This window comes from Moschus berezovskii, chromosome 8 (genome assembly GCF_049115385.1).
Source record: "Moschus berezovskii isolate FMDL1 chromosome 8, NW_MosBer_1.0, whole genome shotgun sequence".
Classification (NCBI taxonomy): Eukaryota; Metazoa; Chordata; class Mammalia; order Artiodactyla; family Moschidae; genus Moschus; species Moschus berezovskii.
In genome coordinates, this window is record NC_142467.1 from 25,032,353 (window position 1) to 25,050,661 (window position 18,309).

At 37.9% G+C, this 18,309-nt stretch overlaps 1 pseudogene; it reads right to left on the reverse strand.

The window, feature by feature from the left end:
* Positions 1–272: 272 nt before the first annotated feature.
* Positions 273–18,309, reverse strand: part of LOC129558969 (tubulin beta chain-like) — a 186,650-nt pseudogene continuing 168,613 nt past the window's right edge.

The following is an 18,309-nucleotide window of genomic DNA, read 5'->3' on the forward strand; positions in this document are numbered from 1 at the left end:
AGCTGGGTGCAGGCCTTGAGCGGGACCAGCAGGAGTCCGTTTTTGTGGAGGATCCGAGGGGCGGGGGAGTTGCAGGGCTGAACGGGCGGTCATGCTCAAAGCCACTGGAAGTCATCTCTGGGCCCAGTTCCACGTCTCGCTTGGAGACGCTGGTGCTGAAGACGCGGCGTGTTCTCACCCAGCGGGCCTTCAGGGGCCCTGCAGTCAGCAGCTTCCTGCTCCTGAGTGCACTTCTCTCCTCGCCAGCCCTCCCCAGGCCAGGTGGGTTGTGGCTATCCACGGCTCGGAAGCCCGGGGCTTATTGGGCTCACCTGTGTCCACTCAGACCGCTTGCTAGAAAAGGCCTGGCGGATGTCGTTCTGTCGCTCGGCAGTCACAGGAGCTGCCTCAGGCCAAGCCTTGGGGAGAGAGGGCGAGACACCACGCCGAGGGCTCCGGGCTGCTCTCCGCTGGCTTCCTCCTAGTCCTCTGCGGTAAACTCCCACCATCTGACGACTATTATAAGAAATATTATGTATTGTGCTGTTGCCAATGAAGATGGCGGGCATTTTGAGGCCCTCAGGGACAGAATGTCACAGGCAACTGTTTTCATAATCTTGGTCATCTGCCTGACAAAATGGCTGCTGTTCTTGTTTTGGAAGTTAAGCATCTGCTCGTCCACCTGCTTCATGGGCATGTAGTTTCTGAAAACGATGGCCACAGTCAGATAGCAACCACGGCAGAGGTCACAGGTGACATCACATGCCTGGTGTCTGCCATGGGCTGGGTGAGCTCCAGCATTGTCAGGGCCCGGTACTGCTGGCTGCCCTGGCTGTTTAGCAGAGCAAAGCAGTAATGAAATGTAGGTAGGGAAAGGGGGCCATGTTCATGCTGGCTTGGGCAGGTCAGCATTGAGTTGTTCAAGGAAGGACAGGCAGGTAATGACCCCACTTATGGTGGCCAATGCCAGATGGTTACGATCCCTGTAGGTGGGCCAGTCAGCTTTATGGTTCTGAATCAGATGTAATGGAGAGAATCATTATCAGCACAATAGGTCTCATTTGTGTTTTCTTCTGGTTGGTGGACTGACTGGTGGTGTAGGGCTCCACTCTCCTGTCCAACACCTCAAGCAAGGGTGCGTGCTAAAAATATACATGTTCTTATCTGGGTAGTCCTGGATCTTGCTGGTGAGGAGAGTACCATCCCAGATCTAGCCCCTCCATGGCAGGGAGTGAGTTATATGGAAGTCATACAGGCAGTGACAGGTGTCAGCCTCCATCTTCAGGAGGCATTTTAATAATGCAAAACTATTTGTAGCTGTAAGTGAAAAATATAAAAACATAATATATACAAAAATGTTCTTTTTAGAAAAAAAGTTTAGGAGAAAATATACCTGACTGTGATTTAGGCAAAGAGATATTAAATCAAACATCCAAAGTAAAATCTATTAAAGAAAATAAAAGATGAACTGAAATTTTTATAAAGATAAATTGAAATTTTTGAAATTAAAATTACTTTGCCAAAGATACCATTAAGTGAATTGAGAGAGATACAGTCAAAGAAAATATTTACAAATAAAATTTCCATCACAGGACTTGCTTTCAAAATATAAAAACAAATCTAAATCTCAAAACTCAATAAAACCAATAAAATATGCTAGAAAGAGCTGAAGATAGGTATCACCAGAGGTTATAAATCAGAGAAGATGGAATTGTGGCAAATAAGCCTATTATAAGAAACTCAACATTATTAATCATTCAGTTCAGTTCAGTGCAGGTGCTCAGTCGTGTCCGACTCTGTGACCCCATGAATCACAGCACACCAGACTCCCCTGTCCATCAACAACTCCTGGAGTTCACTCAGACTCATGTTCATCGAGTCGGTGATGTCATCCAGCCATCTCATTCTCTGTCGTCCCCTTCTCCTCCCATCCCCAATCCCTCCCAGCATCAGACTCTCTTCCAGTGAGTCACTCGTCACATGAGGTGGCCAAAGTATTGCAGTTTCAGCTTCAGCATCAGTCCTTCCAATGAACACCCAGGATTGATCTCCTTTAGAATGGACTGGTTGGATCTCCTTGCAGTCCAAGGGACTCTCAAGAGTCTTCTCCAACACCACAGTTCAAAAGCATCAATTCTTCGGCGATCAGCTTTCTTCACAGTCCAACTCTCACATCCATACATGACCACTGGAAAAACCATAGCCTTGACTAGATGGACCTTGGTTGGCAAAGTAATGTCTCTGCTTTTTAATATACTATCAAAGTTGGTCATAACTTTCCTTCCAAGGAGTAAGTGTATTTTAGTTTCATGGCTTCAGTCAGCATCCACAGTGATTTTGGAGCCCAAAAAAATAAAGTCTGACACTGTTTCCACTGTTTCCCCATCTATTTCCCATGAAGTGATGGGACCAGATGCCATGATCTTTGTTTTCTGAATGTTGAGCTTCAAGCCAACCTTTTCACTCTCCTCTTTCACTTTCATCAAGAGGCTTTTTAGTTCCTCTTCACTTTCTGCCATAAGGGTGGTGTTATCTGCATATCCGAGGTTATTGATATTTCTCCTGGCAATCATCTGCATATCTGAGGTTATTGATATTTCTCCCAGCAATCTTGATTCCAGCTTGTGCTTCTTCCAGCCCAGCATTCCTCATGATGTACTCTGCATATAAGTTAAATAAGAAAGGTGACAATATACAGCCTTGACGTACTCCTTTTCCGATTTGGAACCAGTCTGTTGTTCCATGTCCAGTTCTAACTGTTGCTTCCTGACCTGCATACAGGTTTCTCAAGAGGCAGGTCAGGTGGTCTGGGATTCCCATCTCTTTCAGAATTTTCCACAGTTTATTGTGATGCACACAGTCAAAGGCTTTGGCATAGTCAATGAAGCAGAAATAGATGCTCTTCTGGAACTCTCTTGCTTTCTCCATGATCCAGCGGATGTTGGCAATTTGATCTCTGGTGCCTCTGCCTTTTCTAAAACCTGCCTGAACATCTGGAAGTTCACAGTTCACATATTGCTGAAGCCTGGCTTGGAGAATTTTGAGCATGACTTTACTAGCGTGTGAGATGAGTGCAATTGTGCGGTAGTTTGAGCGTTCTTTGGCGTTGCCTTCTTTGGGATTGGAATGAAGACTGACCTTTTCCAGTCCTGTGGACACTGCTGAGTTTTCCAAATTTGCTGGCATATTGAGTGCAGCACTTTCACAGCATCATCTTTTAGGATTTGAAATAGCTCAACTGGAATTCCATCACCTCCACTAGCTTTTTTGGTAGTGATGCTCTCTAAGGCCCACTTGACTTCACATTCCAAGATGTCTGACTGTAGGTGAGTGATCACCCCATCGTGATAATCTTTGGTGTGAAGATTTTTTTGTACACTTCTTCTGTGTATTCTTGCCACCTCTTCTTAATATCTTCGCCTTCTGTTAGGTCCATACCATTTCTGTCCTTTATCGATCCCATGTTTGCATGAAATGTTCCCTTAATATCTCTAATTTTCTTGAAGAAATCTCTTGTTTTTCCTATTCTGTTGTTTTCCTCTATTTCTTTGCATTGATCGCTGAGGAAGGCTTTCTTATCTCTCCTTGCTGTTCTTTGGAACTCTGCATTCAGATGCTTATATCTTTCCTTTTCTCCTTTGCTTTTCACTTCTCTTCTTTCCCAGCTATTTGTAAGGCCTCCTCAGGCAGCCATTTTGCTTTTTTGCATTTCTTTTCCATGGGGATGGTCTTGGTCCCTGTCTCCTGTACAATGTAATGAACCTCCGTCCAGAGTTCATCAGGCACTCTATCTATCATATCTAGTCCCTTAAATCTATTTCTCACTTCCACTGTATAATCACTTCCACTGTATAAGGGATTTGATATAGGCCATATCTGAATGGTCTAGTGGTTTTCCCTACTTTCTTCAATTTAAGTCTGAACTTGGCAATAGGAGTTCATGATTAGGCAGTTGCAAATTAAAACTTCAGTAAGGTAAATTATACAGCTATCAAAATGCCAAAACAAGCCAAGTAACAATAACAGTACTGGCAATACCAAGTTATATCAATAATGCAATGCACTAGAAATTTCATATATTTCTATTAGAAATGCAAAACTATACAGCCACAGTAGAAAGCATTTTGCAGTATTTTATAAGGTCGAATGTATTTCTGCCTGCCGTATGAACCAACAATATTACTCCAAGAGAAATGAAAATGTATGTTCACACACCCACTCAGAATATTTATAACAGCTTTATTCACAGTCTCCAAATATTGAAAACAAAACAAATATTTTCTAACCAGTGAATGGATGAACAAACTTTTGTATATCCTTGCAAATAGATGATTCCCAAATCTCTAATATAACTGAAGTAAATGCAGTTAGACACCAGATACTATACTTTCCATGATTCTATCAATCTATGCTTTTTGAAGCAATAGAAGCAATAATAATAAGTACACCTGATGTCCAGATCTTGGTTTCTAAATATAATACTGTAAGGATGAAAAACTAGATCAGTTGAATCAGTTGGTGCCATGCATTGGTTTTGAGGGGCAGAGGCTGAATATAAAGAGCCTGTTTTGGGGATTAAACTGTTTTTTGTGAAACTGTAGTGAGGGATGGGGGAGCCTGGTGGGCTGCCGTCTATGGGGTCGCACAGAGTTGGACATGACTGAAGTGACTTAGCAGCAGCAGCAGTGATGAATAAACTGTTCTGTGAATTTGTCAAAACCTGTGGGACCATACATGACTGACTGATTTTTATATATAATTTTAAATTAAAAAATCAGGATGGTGAGATAGATGGAGTGTGACAAAATAATTACCATTGAGATAAAAAAAATGTACCAAAGGGGATGGAATAAAGGAAATCTGGTCTTTAAGAATTTTGGAAAGTAGTGTTTTGATTGGATATTATAAGGGTGAGTGTATAAAGAAATGTATCTAAACAATCTGGTAAATGTGTTTCTTCCTTGGATATGTCTTAACAAATCTAAAACTACTTTATTGTAGAGTTAAACAAATAAGTAAATTATTTGTACACAATTAGAGCCAGATTTTGATTTTTGGGGCGAAAGTTTATGAATAACTAAATGGGGAAAATTAGAATAAGCCCTGTGGTGCTGGATTGGAGTATCAGCATAGACATATAGATGATAAGTGACAGACAAGTAGATGACAGATTACATACAAACATGCATACACAATTATAGATGTGTATGTATTCAGGAATTGGTAAATACATACACTTATATCTTTTCACTAAAGGAAACAGAAGCAATAACAGTAAGTACACCTCATGTCCAGATCTTGGTTTCTAAATACAATTTCCAATAGAAAAATTCAGGGGTCCTTCATGAAAATATTGATTTTAGGGCTGTGGGAAGAAAAATAGGAGATGAGCCTAGAGATGAATAAATTTTATGAAAAGTAGAAGGGGGAATGTTAAAAGAACACAGGAGCCAACCTGAAAGAGCTCCCAGGGAACAATGCTGCTGGAATAACTTGAGTAACAAAATAATGAATGATAGAATAGAATTATCGCCTCTAAATAAAATTAATAAACATGAGTTCCACTTGTATAAATAAATAACTGAACAATTAAATGGGGAGAAAGCACATCTCTTCCTTATAGAAAATAAATGTTGAAGGAATGAGACATAGAGAAAATCATCATTGGAATACTACAGTAATGATTATTACAGGCAAGATCCTCAGTGGGTGGTAAAATCACTGAATATTTAAGGAGAACCGGTCATATTTGTATTGTCAAAAATATTTCCCCCCAATTATTTAGTAATTAAAAAAGAATAATATAGGATTTTTAATGCAGAATCCTCACAGATACATCCTTCATCAAAGTAAAGTAACATGAGTAATACTTGTCATCATAATGTATACCCTAATATGGAACTGAATATGGTACAATGAAAGTAGACTCTTGAGAAAATACTAGACAAACTCAAAATGAGGGACATTGCAAAAATAAACTGGCCATTACTCTTCAAGGTCTTGAAATACATGAAAAGACCAGCAAATTTTCACAGATATGTGATATAACAACTAAATGCAAGGTGAGATTCTAGATTGGATCCTGGAACAGAAAAGTGAAAGTCTATTAATTTGTTGTTGGAGGGGCAGAGGGGGACTGTGCACAAATTCTATTGTTTAGCAGTTTGAACCAGAGTTATTTTCCTAGTTTTATTAATAGTATTACACCAAAGTTAGTTTCTTTTTCATTAATAGTACTGTAACAAAGTTAATTTCTTAGTTTTAGTGATTGTCCTATATTATGTAAGATAAATATTCACAAAATAAAATTTAGAGGATACAATAGAATACAATATGTAATGATTTTGCAATTCTATAAGTCTAAAATCATAAGATTGATTCTTTTAAGTTTTAAAATTTTTAGACTAACATTGAGAAAATGTTCCTGAATCAAGGGCAAAAAAATAATAATAATAATGTGAAAAGTATCACAAAAAACTTGTGGATATAAAATATCAATCCAAGTAGGTTCAACAAACAGATCGAAAAAAATAAGGAAATATTAGTAACAAATTATCAGACTTCAGAACAATATAAGCCATTTGATTAACTGTATCCACTAAATGACTCACAAAATAGTGTTAAATTCCCTTTTCCTAAAGGCACAACAGATTTTCAAAACTCATAGACAAAGAAAATTTATTGAGAAAAAATAAATCAGTTAAAAATGTCACAAAATTCCTTATTGTATTTGTAAAATTCAGTAAGATGAAGCTTTTTGATTTTTTATAAAATTGAGTATATATGTAAACATATGATTTTACAAACTTGTTTATGGCATTGTGAAATGTATTTTGTTTCCATCTCTCCTCAGTTCTCAGAATGAAGCCTAAAGAGTGAACTAAGGACAAGGGAAACCACACTGAACAGATCAAGGACAAGACACAGATGTCTGATATTTTGTTTCCAAATAACCAGTGATGAGCAATCCTCTGAAAGTAGATGGTAAAACGTTTTTACAAACAACTGGGGATTTTTTTGAGTGGAGGAAATTACAGTGAGTCATACTGTTACTCATTCTATAAAGAGTTTAGTTCACATCTCTGATGAATAATATGTCAGTCAGTCAGTTCATTTGCTCAGTCATGTCCGACTCTTTGCGACCCCATGAATCACAGCACGCCAGGCCTCTCTGTCCATCACCAACTCCCGAAGTTCACTCAAACTCACGTCCATCCAGTCCGTGATGCCATCCAGCCATCTCATTCTCTGTGGTCCCCATCTCCTCCCACCCCCAATCCCTCCCAGCATCAGAGTCTTTTACAGTGAGTCAACTCATCGCATGAGGTGGCCAGAGTATTGGAGTTTCGGGTTTAGCATTAGTCCTTCCAATGAATACCCAGGATTGATCTCCTTTAGAATGGACTGGTTGGATCTCCTTGCAGTCCAAGGGACTCTCAAGAGTCTTCTCCAACACCACAGTTCAAAAGCATCAATCCTTCAGCGATCAGCTTTCTTCATAGTCCAACTCACACATCCATACATGACCACGGGAAAAACCATAGCCTTGACTAGATGGACATTGGTTGGCAAAGTAATGTCTCTGCTTTTTAATATGCTGTCTAGGTTAGTCATAACTTTCCTTCCAAGAAGTAAGCATCTTTTAATTTCATGGCTGCAATCAGAATCCTCAGTGATTTTGGAGCCCAAAAAAATAAAGTCTGACACTGTTTCCACTGTTTTTCCATCTATTTCCCATGAAGTGATGGGACCAGATGCCATGATCTTTGTTTTCTGAATGTTGAGCTTCAAGCCAACCTTTTCACTCTTCTCTTTCACTTTCATCAAGAGGCTTTTGAATTCCTCTTCACTTTCTGCCATAAGGGTGCTGTCATCTGTATATTTGACATTATTGATATTTCTCCCAGCAATCTTGATTCCAGCTTGTGCTTCTTCCAGCCCAGCGTTCCTCATGATGTACTCTGCATATAAGTTAAATAAGCAGGGTGACAATATACAACCTTGACGTACTCCTTTTCCTATTTGGAACCAGTCTGTTGTTCCATGTCCAGTTCTAACTGTTGCTTCCTGACCTGCATACAGGTTTCTCAAGAGGCAGGTCAGGTGGTCTGGTATTCCCATCTCTTTCAGAATGTTCCACAGTTTATTGTGATCCACACAGTCAAAGGGTTTGGCATAGTCAAAGAAGGAGAAATAGATGTTTTTCTGGAACTCTCTTGCTTTCTCCATGATCCAGCGGATGTTGGCAATTTGATCTCTGGTTCCTCTGCCTTTTCTTGAAGAGATCTCTTGTTTTTCCTATTCTGTTGTTTTCCTCTATTTCTTTGCATTGATCGCTGAGGAAGGCTCTCTTATCGCTCCTTGCTGTTCTTTGGAACTCTACATGCAGATGCTTATATCTTTCCTTTTCTCCTTTGCTTTTCAGCTCTGTTCTTTTCAGAGCTTTTTGTAAGAATTTCAAAGTTGAGAAAATCTGAATACTAAAATTGCTCTCACTATTTACAGTGCAGACATATATATACAGACACACACACACTCTCCACACTACTGTCCATATATTCTGTTTAAATGTACAGAACTGTTATTTTCTCACTCTCAATTTCTTTTCTTTACTACACCAAAAAATTCAGTTTATTTCTCCCACTACTGGTCTTTTTATATGGTGTCCCTCTGCCTAAAATTAATTTCCTATTTACCCGAATCCCCTCATTCTTACATAACTATCTTGCCTTCATTTTTCATGCTTTAAATTAAATATCATCTCCTCAGAAAAGCCTTACTTGGCTACCAATATAGACACTTACCTTTATTATTCACAATTTCTTCATACTACTGTTTTCTTCATAATATTTAGGAAATACAGCATCGTGCTTTTGTTGCTTCACCTCTAATTAATTGATTTATCTGTTTAACTGTTTATTTTGTGTTACTAATATCAGGTTTATAAACTCTTGTCAGAGTTTGTTCACAATAATATGCTCAGCATTCAACAGGGAATCTACTCATCTAGTAGGCTCTGAATATCATTAACTGAACAAACAAAAATGCTAATCTAATTTTATATGATATACTATATTATTCATCGCGAGAGACGCCGGCCCCGGCAGTGCAGATGCAAGAGATGCCTGCCCCAGCGCAACTGACCACGGGCAGAAGCGTGGCCAAGAAGAGCTACCCCACGTCCAAGGTAAGGTATAGCGACTGCACTTTGCTGGAGCTGCTGTGAAGAGATATCCCACGACCAAGGTAAGAGAAACCCAAATAAGATGGTAGGTATTGCGAGGGGGCATCAGAGGGCAGACACACTGAAATCATAATCACAGAAAACTAGTTTATCTGATCACAATGAAACTAAGCTATGCTCTGTGGGGCCACCCAAGACAGATGGGTCATGGTGGAGAGGTCTGACAGCATGTGGTCCACTGGAGAAGGGAATGGCAAACCACTTCAGTATACTTGCCTTGAGAACCCCATGAATAGTATCAAAAGGCAAAATGATAGGATACTGAAAGAGGAATTCCCCAGGTCGGTAGGTGCCCAGTATGCTACTGGAGATCAGTGGAGAAATAACTCCAGAAAGAATGAAGGGAAGAAGCCAAAGCAAAACAAATACCCAGTTGTTGATGTGACTGGTGATAGAACCAAGGTCCGATGCTGTAAAGAGCAATATTGCATAGGAACCTGGAATGTTAGGTCCATGAATCAAGGCAAATTGGAAGTGGTCAAACAGGAGATGGCAAGAGTGAACATAGACATTCTAGGAATCAGTGAACTAAAATGGACTGGAATGGGTGAATTTAACTCAGATGACCATTATATCTACTACTGTGGGCAGGAATCCCTTAGAAGAAATGGAGTAGCCATCATGGTCAACAAAAGAGTCCAGTATGCTACTGGAGATCAGTAGCATACTGGGCACCTACCGACCTGGGGAATTCCTCATTCAGTATCCTATCATTTTGCCGTTTGATATTGTTCATGGGGTTCTCAAGGCAAGTATACTGAAGTGATTTGCCATTCCCTTCTCCAGTGGACGACATGCTGTCAGACCTCTCCACCATGACCCATCCGTCTTGGGTGGCCCCACACGGCATGGCTTAGTTTCACTGAGTTAGACAGGGCTGTGGTCCATGTGATCAGATCAACTAGTTTTCTGTGATTATGATTTCAGTGTGTCTGCCCTCTGATCCCCCCTCGCAATACCTACCGTCTTATTTGGGTTTCTCTTACCTTGGTCGTGGGGTATCTCTTCACAGCTGCTCCAGCAAAGTGCAGCCGCTGTACCTTACCTTGGACATGGGGTAGCTCTTCTTGGCCACGCTTCTGCGCATGGTCGGTTGTACCTGGGCCGGCGTCTCTCGCGATGAATAATATAGTATATCATATAAAATTAGATTAGCATTTTTGTTTGTTCAGTTAATGATATTCAGAGCCTACTAGATGAGTAGATTCCCTGTTGAATGCTGAGCATATTATTGTGAACAAACTCTGACAAGAGTTTATAAACCTGATATTAGTAACACAAAATAAACAGTTAAACAGATAAATCAATTAATTAGAGGTGAAGCAACAAAAGCACGATGCTGTATTTCCTAAATATTATGAAGAAAACAGTAGTATGAAGAAATTGTGAATAATAAAGGTAAGTGTCTATATTGGTAGCCAAGTAAGGCTTTTCTGAGGAGATGATATTTAATTTAAAGCATGAAAAATGAAGGCAAGATAGTTATGTAAGAAATGAGGGGATTCGGGTGAATAGGAAATTAATTTTAGGCAGAGGGACACCATATAAAAAGACCAGTAGTGGGAGAAGTAAACTGAACTTTTTGGTGTAGTAAAGAAAAGAAATTGAGAGTGAGAAAATAACAGTTCTGTACATTTAAACAGAACATATGAACAGTAGTGTGGAGAGTGTGTGTGTGTCTGTGTATACATGTCTGCGCTGTAAATAGTGAGAGCAATTTTAGTATTCAGATTTTCTCAACTTTGAAATTCCTAGTTTATATATTCTAGCTTCGGATATACCTAACCACACCACCATTTCTCTTTCTTATCCTCTCTTAATTATGGACTATATCTGATACTAGTCACTGCCATGTATTTTATAACAATAAGAATACAAGGAAGATTTTGTTTTAATCAGACATTTTTGGTATGCTCGACATATCATTGTCAGGACATAGTTGCATTTACAGAGCATTCCTTGGTGTCTCATACTTTGTGAAATGTCACTGATATAAATATAGTACAGAAGTATCTTTAAAAGCTAGAGTGAATGAAGGAGCCAAATAACAAAAATGGTGGATTGGCTACTGCTTCAGTTGTTGCTGTTATTGTGAAATTTGATAGAGTCCAGTCATTCATTGTGGTGTCAGGAGATCTTCCTTGGGCTTTGCCCAAAGGAGTTGGAGAATAAAAATAGGATATAAGAAGTAAAGACCAATGAACACTTCTATGTCAAGCAATATGGCAGATTAGGTATTTTGAAAATTTAGCTTTGCAAACAGAGATAAAGGATGAATAAATAAAGTTTTATTTACTTTCTCAAGAAATTCAGCAAGAAACAGAGACCAATATCTAAACTGAATCTTCAAACCCATGTAACAAGTAGTCCTTTAAAGTTTCATATACCCTGGGAGTAATCTGCTGGTATCAGTACCCAGAAGCCACTTGAAGAGCCAGACGTCTCCAACTGGAACTTAGAATTTTAAAACAAACCAGAGTCTATGGGGTCACACAGAGTCGGACACTACTGAAGTGACTTAGCAGCAGAGGGATTAAAGACTGCACCCTCAGTATATGGGAAAGTTATTTGGGAAAAGCTTGAGCAGTGGATAGAATATGGAAAAATGTCTAAAAGTTTCTTTACTTTTAAAGGACTGTGGTCTTTCTGAATCTTATAGCCTGGGAGTTTTTTGAGGAGTAGATCATCGTTCCTCCTGCTTGAGTAAAGGGAGATTGCTTTTTGAATTCGTGTTTTCATACCTATTATTTATGACTGGGGATCATTGCTATATAGAAAAATATAATAAATAAATAAGACTCCAAACTAGAAAATGGCAGAATTTATCTCTGGCTGTGATCATTTTAGTGATTTGACCTAGGTATGAAGCAGTAGTCTCCTTTGCTATCTTTATGATTTATTTGCTGCTGTGAAGGAATCTGTCTCAGAATATTTCAAAAATTAAAATAATAATTTCACATAGTCTTGCAAAGTAAAATTTTGAACTGGTCCTGGAAAAAAAAAAGATAGACTGAAAGCATGGAAGTGAAACAACAAATTTGCATAATATCTGTAAAATAGGATCATTTATTTCACCCACATGGATTTTTGCAAACATACTTAAGTATTGTTGACAATATCCCTTGGAACATGAAATATCACAAAAGCCTAGACATATATACATATAGGTCTAGAAGTATAGGCAAGCAAAACAATTTTTCAGTTCAGTTTAAATTTTTAAAATTAAAAAAATTAAATATTGTTAAATTATATATTTTAGTAAGATTTTTTTATTAAATAAAATATAGAATCTAAGTGTTAGCTTTTTCCATTTTGGTTTATCTTCATAACTCTTGAATATGACTAACAAAACAAATATGCTTATAGAGAAATAATAAAATATATTTCTGATGAATAACATTTCCGTTTTCCATGTTTTGGTGTATTAAAAATAAAAATTCAACTGAGTAAGTTTTAAAGATGCTATTGGGTTTATTCAATGATTCATGAGTTGGGCATCATCCAGTCTATCAGGTAAAGTAGTTCTGAGGAGCTGTATATAAAGACTTCTATAGTCAGAAAGTAGTAGAAAAAATAAAGTTGTTTGACAAAAAAGAATTTGTTATTTCAAGATAACTTTCCTTTAGGGAAAGGTGGGGGGCTATCAGAATACCTAACTGGTGCTGATATGGTGATTCCTGATTGATTGAGTTAAGATACTATTTTGGAGAGAGATGAAACTCTTTTAAATCAGGTCTCAGTTTGGTGGCTGGGGCTTTGCATAAGTGACTCCATTTGAAGCCTTTAGTCTTTTTTTTTTTTTTTGTCTTAAGCATGGTTGTTTTCCTTTTTTTTCTTTTTTCTTTTATTTATTTATTTTAATTGGAGACTAATTACTTTACAATATTGTAGTAGTTTTTGGCCATACATTGACATGAACCAGCCATGGATGTACCTGTGTTCCCCATCCTGAACCCCCCTCCCACCTTCCTCCCCATCCCATCCCTCTGGTCATCCCAGTGCACCAGCCCTGAGCACGCTGTCTCATGCATCGAACCTGGACTGACAATCTGTTTCACATATGATAATATACATGTTTCAATGCTATTCTCTCAAATCATCCGACCCTCGCCTTCTCCCACAGAGTCCAAAAGACTGTTCTATATATCTGTGTCTCTTTTGCTGTCTTGCATATAAGGTCATCATTACCATCTTTCTAAACTCCATATATATACTGTATTGGTATATATACTGTATTGGTTAATATACTGTATTGGTGTTTTTCTTTCTGACTTACTTCACTCTGTATAATAGGCACCAGTTTCATCCACCTCATTAGAACTGATTCAAATGTATTCTTTTTAATGGCTGAGTAATGTTCCATTTGTATATATGTACCACAGCTTTCTTATCCATTCGTCTGCCAATGGACATCTAGGTTGCTTCCATGTCCTGGCTATTAGTCTTGTTTTAAACAGTTGTTTTACTATGAAAGATACTTTATTAAATGATTCCATTGTATTGATACCCAAAACAGCAATATACCTTACAAATGAAATTAATTTGGAAGATCACAGGTAAAAAGTGAGCTGAGACTGTTCTGAATTATCACATCATCTATCTTGTTATTACTGTTTTGAAAGCCATTGGGTGATAACTGTGTTAAGTAATCTATATTTGATGCTAGTTATAATTTTGTATAGACTACACTCCCTGTAACATATGCTTTTCAGAAGGTCCACTATTATCCACTCTACATTGCACAATGTTGAATGGAGCCTAAGAGGAGAATGGTGGTGCTAGTGGTAAAGAACCCACCTGCCAGTGCAGGAGATAAAACAGGTGAGGGTCCAATCCCCGGACTGGGAAGGTCCCCTGATGTAGGAAATGGCAACCTGCTCCAGTACTGTTGCCTGGAATTCTATGGACAGAGGAGCCTGGCAGGCTATAGTCCATGGGGTTGCAAAGAGTTGGACATGACTGAGCATGAGTATGAAGAAGAGAACATGAATTCCTTTTGATCCTCATCCTCTAGGACCTGAAGTGCAGACAAAAGTATGCCTTGTATGAAAACTCAAAGAAAAATTTCTAACTGCAATATGTTATTGCTTTCTATCATCTGAATAATTACTACTTAACAGTTGTGAAATATTAACATGATAGAAGCTGAAAACAGGAATTGTCTTCAATTCTACATTTTAAAAAATTAATTTGTTTATTTTAATTGAAGGCTAATTACTTTACAATACTGTGGTAGTTTTTGCCATACATTGACATGTATCAGCCATGGGTGTACATGTGTCACCCCATCCTGAAACCCTCACACACCTGCCTCCCCACCCCATCCCTTTGGGTTGTCCTAAAGCACCAGGTTTGTGTTCCCTGCATCATGCATTAAGCTTGCACTGGTCATCTATTTTACATATAGTAATATACATGTTTCAATGCTAGTCTCTCAAATCATCCCACCCTCACCTTCCCCCGCATAATCCAAAAGTCTGTTCTTTACATTTGTGTCTCTTTTTCTTTCTTGCATATAGGTTGGTTATTACCATCTTTCTAAATTCCATATGTATCTGTTAATATACTGTATTGGTGTTTCTCTTTCTAACTTACTTCACTCTGTATAACAGGCTCCAGTTTCATCCACCTCATTAGAACTGACTCAAATGTGTTCTTTTTTGTATCTGAGTAATATTCCATTGTGTATATGTACCACAACTTCCTTATCCCTTCATCTGTTGATGGACATCTAAGTTGCTTCCATGTCCTGGCTATTATAAACAGTGCTGCAATGAATGTGGGTTACATGCATATTTTTCAATTCTGGTTTTCTTGGTATGTATGCCCAGCAATGGAATTACTGGGTCATATGGCAGTTCTATTTCCAGTTTTTTAAGGAATGTCCACAATGATTTCTATAGTGGCTGTACTAGTTTGCATTCCCACCAGCAGTGCAAAAGGGTTCCCTTTTCTCCACTTCGTCTCCAGCATTTATTGTTTGTAGAGTTTTTGATGGCAACCATTCTGACCAGACTCACCTCAAACCTAGGGACACATCAGACTGAAAGTGAAGAGCTGGAAAGAGATATTTCATGCAAATGGGGACCAAGAGAAAGCAGGAGTAGCAATACTCATATAAGATAAAGTAGACTTTGAAATAAAGACTGTGATAAAAGACAAAGAAAGATACTACATAATGATCAAAGGATCAATTCAAGAAGAAGACAATATGCACCCAACATAGGAATATCTCAATACATAAGGCAAATGCTAACAAGTATGAAAGGGGAAATAAGTGGTAACACAATAATGGTGGAGGAATTTAATACCCAACTCACACCTATGGATAGATCAACCAAACAGAAAATTAGCAAGGAAACACAAGCTTTAAATGATAGAATAGACCAGTTAGACCTAATTGATATCTACAGGGCATTTCACCCAAAGACAATGGATCTCCTCTTTTTCTCAAGTGCACATGGAACATTCTCTGGACAGATCACATACTTGGCCATAAATCTAGCCTTGGTAAATTAAAAAAAAAATTGAAATCATTTCAAGCATCTTTTATGATCACAATGCGGTAAGATTAGATGTCAACTACAGGGAAAAAAAAAACTATAAAAAAATATATGGAGGCTAAACAATACACTTCTAAATAACTGACAGATCACAGAAGATATCAAAGAGGAAATAAAAATATGCATAGAGACAAATGAAAACACAACAACCCAAAACCTATGGGATTCAGTACAAGCAGTGCTAAGAGGGAGGTTCATAGCGATACCAGCCCTACCTCAAGCAAAAGAAACATCAAATAAACATCCGAACTTTACAACTAAAGCAACTAGAATAAAAGAAAAAGAACCCCAAAGTTAGTAGAAGGAAAGAAATCATAAAAACCTGAGCAGAAATAAATGAAAAATAAATGAAGGAGACTGTAGTAAAAATCAACAAATCTAAAAGCTGATTCTTTGAGAAGATAAATAGCACAGACAAACTGTTAGCCAGACTTATCAAGGAAAAAAAGGAGAAGAATCAAATCAATAAAATTAGAAATGAAAGTGGAGAAATCACAACAGACAACACAGAAATACAAAAGATCATAAGAGATTACCATGAGCAATTATATGCCAATTAAATGGACAGCTTGGAAAAAATGGAAAAATTCTTAGAAAAGTATAAGCTTCCAAAACTGATCCAGAAAGAAATAGAGAACATCTTAACAGACCCATCACAAGCATGGAAATCAAAACAAATAAAAAATCTTCCAACAAACAAAACCAAAGAACCAGATGGATTCATAGGTGAATTCTACCAAAAATTTAAAGAGCTAACACCTATCCTACTCAAACTCTTCCAGAATATTGCAGAGGAAGATAAACTCCCAAACTCATTCTATGAGGCCACCATCACCCTAATACCAAAACCAGACAAAGATGCCACAGAAAAAGAAAACTACAAGCCAGTATCACAGGTGAAAATAAATGCAAAAATCCTCAACAAAATTCTAGCAAACAGAATCCAACAACATATTAAAAAGATCATACATCATGACCAAGTGGGCTTTATCCCAGGGATGCAAGGATTCTTCAATATTCACAAATAAATCAATGTGATATACCATATTAACAAATTGAATGATAAAAACCTTATGATTATCTCAAATCTAATTTTATAATTAATTCATTCTTCAATTAGAGAAATAGAACCAGAGAACTGAAGAGTTCTCTCAGTGCTGTAAATTGGTTACTTAAGATAGCTGGGACAAGATTCAATCCAAGGACTTTTCTACAGTTATAATATTTTCCAGACTCCAGTCCTTGTGTAACACAAACTTTGGTCATTTCTGACAGGTCATCAAGGTTTGCCATGTTATAATATGTGTGTATCAGCAAAGTAAGTTTTTTTATAAAATGGATCCAAGAAACTTTAATTACCTAGCATAAAGATAGTTTAATGGCAACTATAGTTAGTATCCTTTTTCATTACTGAAATGATGTTCAGGCCTGTGGAAAAATGTTTTAAGGCTAAATAAAAATTTACCACAGGATAACGGAGAAATCTAAACCTGCTCTAGTCATCAATTCTGACTTCTAAAGCACTTATGTGTGTCACAAGAACCCTTGACTTATACTGGCCTCACAAAGAAGCCTGGTTAATAAGGAGCCAGCTAGCCCTCTAAAAAGCATGTTTGTTAAAGTGCATTTCACTTCCTTGTGTAGGGCTGGAAAATACATGGTAACACTACACTTAAATATTTATTGGTTACTACAGAGTGGGCTTGGAGACTTGCCTGGTGGCTTGGAGTTTGCCTGTGGTGTGGCAGACCTGAGTTCGATCCCTGGGTTGGGAAGATCCCCTGGAGAAGGAAATGGCAACCTACTCCAGTATCTTTGCCTGGAAAATTCCATGGATAAAGAAACTTGGCAGGCTACAGTCCATGGGGTCACAAAGAGTCAGACACGATTAAGCGAGTTCACTTCACTTCATAGAGTGAGCAGAGCAAGGGCAGATTAGAAACTTGCTATGAAACACACTGAGGCACTGTGGTACATAGTATAAAATATACTGGGAAATTATAACTGCAACTGAAACCATTTAGCCTAATACAGTTGGATTTGGAGTGACATATTTTAGGAAAAAAATACCTGTTAGCACGTAATATAGGAGTAGAGTTTCAGAGTATAAAAAGTGTTTTGTGATGAAGTTATCACATAATAGAAGAATATCCTTAATGTTCAGTAAAATGTGATCACAGTGCCCGGGTGAAGGTATTATTATTAAAGGAAATGTGGTTCAAAGCTTCCAGTGAGTTTAGAAAAAAAGTTATAATAATATTTGAATATAGATCTGTTTTGATAAGGTCAGTGGCAGCCTAGGATTTTATTATACATGCTGATCTTGAATTTGTCACTGAAATAGAAGGAAGTAGAGCCAGGGTTGTATTGAGTAGAAAGGTTCTGTGGTCAGTGATGTCCCCTGAAATTCATGACAATTTTGCAAAAATTGAATAAAAAGTTACTGTCTAGACAGTAAAGATTGCTAGAGATATTTTAAAGAAAATCTGATAGCATTTGCTGACTAATGTAATATTAGAGAAT